General features: G+C 37.9%; 1 pseudogene; it reads right to left on the bottom strand.

Moving 5' to 3' along the window:
• Positions 1-4679: 4679 nt before the first annotated feature.
• Positions 4680-4794, bottom strand: LOC112469432 (annotated as a pseudogene).

The following is a 4794-nucleotide window of genomic DNA, read 5'->3' as shown; positions in this document are numbered from 1 at the left end:
TTATCACTTCTGGAAATAGTTCCCTGACAATTCCCTCTCTTCGTGAGAATAAATCATTCCCAGCTTGGTACTATCTCTTTACTTTGTATAGACTTTATTACTGCCTGTATCGTTTCATGTATTTATTTCTAATGCTTGATTCTAAACTCCACAAAGACAGATTTTTACCCTCCTTGGTAATCTTCAACTCTAGCAAAGGGCTTACCATTTTCTAAGAGCTTAATTAATTTGTTGAACTAATCAACAAGAGTTTTAAGTCTGATGAAAAATTCCAAATGTTACAGTAGAGGTTTGCTGGGTTCCCACACGGCCTGGATGAGATCTTCATTCTCCCAATGCCATCTACCATACTTCAGATTAGATTCTTAAGACCTGTTAGAGTTAACCTTTTAGAATTTGAGAACTACACTGGCAATAAGTTTGGATAATAAAGAACTGTGTGCCTGGTGAAGTTACAGAACACACTGAAGGAAAATATTTTGAAATATTTACTCTCTTGTTGCCTGCTTCTCCCCATTCCTACCACAGATCCATTGAATTCTTCCACTTATGTACTAAGAGCCTCATTTCTTCTCAGCTCCCTGTCAATAGTCTCTCACTACAAACTGACAAGAACTCTTCTTGACCAAACGTTAGTCAGCCTCCTGAACCTTCTCCTAGACCCACCTGTGTATTTCCTTGTAAAATCTACTTTAAGCAAGAATCTTGCTAATTCAGTCTAACCAAAACACCCCACTCTTGATATCTTATCACCCTTGATATCTTGATCACGTTCATCGCCCTCTACCATCCCCCAGGTGATGTCTAATCACCCTGGCCTGCCTTCAGCAAGAATTTTGTCAGGTTGGTTTAGCCAGAATCTCCCTTATCCCTGCTAGTTCCTCCTAGTAACTTCCCATCCACTTATCCCCACACTGTTCCTTGGTTATAAATTCCCACTTCCCCATCCTGTATTTGGAGCTGAGCCCAATCTCTTCCATCTACTGTAAAATCTCATTGCAGTGATCCCTATATCTATCGCAATGGTTCTAAATAAAGTCTGCTTTACCATCTTTTACGAGTGTCATTGAACTTTTTTTTTTCTTTAACAGAACCAGAGGAAAAAGCTTCAGGCACTTTACTCTTTTGGGAAAAAAGAAAATCTACTAACCTGAATCCTAGGAGAAAGATTCAGATGTATACTTGCAAAGTGGGTTTTTCAGTTCCTAGAAATAAGAAAATGTTCTCTTCTCAGCTTCAAGTGGGAGAAAAGAAGGGAAAGGGATCACACTGGGGGAGCATTTGAGAGCAAAACTGCTGGAGCCAAGAGTGCTGAGCCTGCCCTCTCACTCCTGTGTTCCAGGACCCCCATCCGATAGCAGCCAGCCGATCACCCAGGCATTCTCTGGGTTGGAGAGATGCTCATAAGGGCACCAGAATTTTTCCTACCCTATTCTCCCTACCCATCTTCTTACACAACTCTCATCCCATGATGGCCTAGGACATTAGTAAGCTCCTCTCAAAATAGAGAGTGACCATCATCACCTTCAGAGTGATGACAGGAAGGGAAAGTTCAGGATGAGCTCGCTAAGTATGGTCCAGCAAACCTCTACTGTAACATTTGGAATTTTTCATCAGACTAATAGGCAGGAGCACATGGAATCATTTGAAATCAGCCACCCGACAGAACAACGGTGGGACAGATCATCCCCATTACAAGAGCCTTACGATTGTATAATGTTCCGAAATGTGGAACCTTCCCATGTTCGACATCAGGCAACTCAGGTGCTGAGGTTCCATTGGTCCCTACAGGACTCTAGTTAAATGATCTATCATTTGAGGAAGGAGCTGTAGTCTCTGTCTCCAGGTGATACATTTACCACTGTTTTTCTGATTGTAAGGAGTCTTTCAGATCCTATCACCCAGTTTCCAGCTAAGACCCCTGTGCTAACATTTTAAGTATTGGGGCTCATTTCAAAAATGTGCTTAAAGTTAAAATCTAACCTAAAATATACATTCTCTTACTTAGTGACTGAGGCGCGAAATAGAATCATGTGGGATGAGGAAGTGGCAGAGTAGAACAAAGAAATAATACCAACAACACAGAAATTAGTGTTTTGCGAGCTCTGGGAAACGCATGTTTGAGAAAGTTAATTCCCTGGGAAGTGCTTGCTTCTATGTTGTAGTTTTTTTCTGTTCTACTCTCCCACTTCCTTATCCCATGTGATTCTGTTTCATGGCTCAGTCACTGAAAAGAAAATGTATATTTTAATTTTGAAGTGCGAATTCTGAAACATCTTTGAAGTGTGCGTTGGTGCAACAAAGCTGAATCCCTGGGCCTGACAGATCAGCAGCAGAGGTGAGACGACTGAAAAGAAAGTTGAGCACTCAACAAGTTGATTCAGTAAGAAAATTCTGGATGACATTAGGTGGCGAGAAGTAAGTGAAAGACTAACCTGCTGTTGCTCAAAATCAGGTAAATATTAAGACCACCAAAAAAATAATTCAGGCCCCGTTAGAAGGCACGTGGTAGCAATTAGCAGGAGGAAACAAAGCGGGGGAGTTTCTTTTGCATTGATTTTTTTCTGGGAGGGAAGAACTTCAATGTTTGAGCCCAATTAAGAGAATTCTAATATTAATTGCTTCATTTCCAAGGAAGAATAAATCTAAAAGAAAGGTGTGTACAATAGGTTATTGTCAGGGTTATTTTTGTAAATCAGAAGTACAGCATTATAAGTGTCCTGTCACATTTTATAATGGCAAAGAGGACTACGATTGTTTTTTCAAGGCAATTAGTCAACAATTCTTACACTATTTGCTATTATAGAGAAAATCTTTGGAGAGACGGAATTGATGGTCATAGAAGCACAAGACCTGCAGAAGATCCAGCACAAAAATGTTCCTTATGCCTCGTTGACAGTTCTACCAAAGTCAACAGCCTTCTGGGGTTTGAATGTCACTCTCTATTTGTGTTTTTAAAATTTATTTATCGTCATTTCTTTTTGCCTTTCTATAAAAAAGGAAAGAAAAAAATAAATTTATTGTATCCTGGGAAGTAAATTTTAATCTCAGTGGGAAATGGCTTTATGCTCATGTTATCCTAACAATATAATAATAACAACAACACTCGTGTTCCTCAAGCAGCCCCCTCCTCAGCTCTACAATAAAAATCTATTGTTCAAACAGAGACATGATTCCTGAGATAGTCATCATGCTTCAGTTTATTTACTGCAGTAGAAGAGAAAGAATGTTGAATCTCAAGCCTTCACTGCATTTTTCAGGGATCTAAGATTCCAAAACTTAAGGAGACTGAGGGAGGCGGAAGAGGGTCAAGGGAGCCAAATACATGGTGATGGAAGGGGACTTCAGTTCAGGTGGTGAGCACACAGTGAAATATACAGATAATGTATTATAGAATTATAAACTTGAAACTTATGTAATCTTAATAACCAATGTCACTCCCCAATAAATTCAATAAAATAAAAGAGAAAAAAGATTCAAAAACTTGGTTTGATGATTAAAAGAATCCTACAATGTGGTACGTGGAAAGTCATATTTACCTAACAGGTCTGAATGTTATAGACATACCCAAATAAAGACCTGACTGAAGAAGAGAAGTCTTGGAATAAAGAGACAAAGAATCCCTGGATAGCAATGGGTCAGCTGTCTCTCAAAAAGGCCTTGGGTTACAGCACATCTTCTTGGACTTTTTTGGTAAACTAGCTCAATTATCTATTAAACCTCTCCTGAAACTTTCACTAGCAACATTTCACTCTTATCTGTTACCTAAAACAAAGTTAAACAAATAGCCCAAATAGGAAAAAAGAAATCTATAGTAATGCTTACCAAAATCAAGAACTTAGAGCTTTCTCTTAAAAACGAATCACAAATTTTTCAACTCATGATTTTGGCCATTTATTATTTTTACTTAAGAACAAAGTGTACAGAATCTGAAGAATGTATATGTATGTGCAAATTGCTCAGGAACCATGTGTATAAATTCAAAGATTAGATCCCTTTAGTGTTTCACATATTTGAGCTCACATAAGTCAATAAATTTTAAAATTATGTATTTCTAAAGCAACAAGAATTTTCAAACTCCAGAGTGAATGTTTCATACTTTTAAAAATATATGAACAAACCCAAATTGAGAGACATTCTACAAAATAACTGATTTGTACTCTTCAAAATGTCAAGGTCATGACAAAGACAGACTGGAGACTGCTTCAGATTAAAGGAGAATAAAGAGCCTTGACAGTTGAATGCAACGCACCATCTGTGATTTTCTTTTGCTATAAAGGAGATTGTTGGGAAAATCAGCAGTTTGAATAGATTAAATAGTATTATATCAATGTTAATTTTCTGAGTTTGATGATTGCACTGGGGCTATGTAAGAGAATGTCCTTGTTTAGGAAACATATATTGAAGTATTTAAGGGTAGAGGAGCATCATATGTGAAACTTACAGTTCATAATATAGTTCAAAAAAACTAATAAAACACATATGTGGGTGCGTATATATACATTATACACACATACACGCAGAATGGGGGAGGTCTAAAGCAAATGTGTTATAATATAAAAATCTGGAGGATCTAACTGAAGGGTATACAGAGATTCTTTGTGCTATGTTTGCAAGTCTCTGTAAATCTGACATTACAGAAACCACGTCAAAATAAAGAGCAATTTTTTTTTTTTTTATGCCTACAGCACCTGGTCTTCCTAGGTGGTCTTCTATCCAAGTACTAACCAGGCCCAACCCAACTTAACTTCTGAGATCAGACAGGATTGGGTGTGTTCAGAGTAGCATGGCCAT

Source organism: Pteropus alecto, unplaced genomic scaffold (genome assembly GCF_000325575.1).
Source record: "Pteropus alecto unplaced genomic scaffold, ASM32557v1 scaffold146, whole genome shotgun sequence".
Lineage (NCBI taxonomy): Eukaryota > Metazoa > Chordata > Mammalia > Chiroptera > Pteropodidae > Pteropus > Pteropus alecto.
Note: the sequence above shows the minus strand (reverse complement) of the source record. Positions and strands in the feature narration are given on the sequence as shown.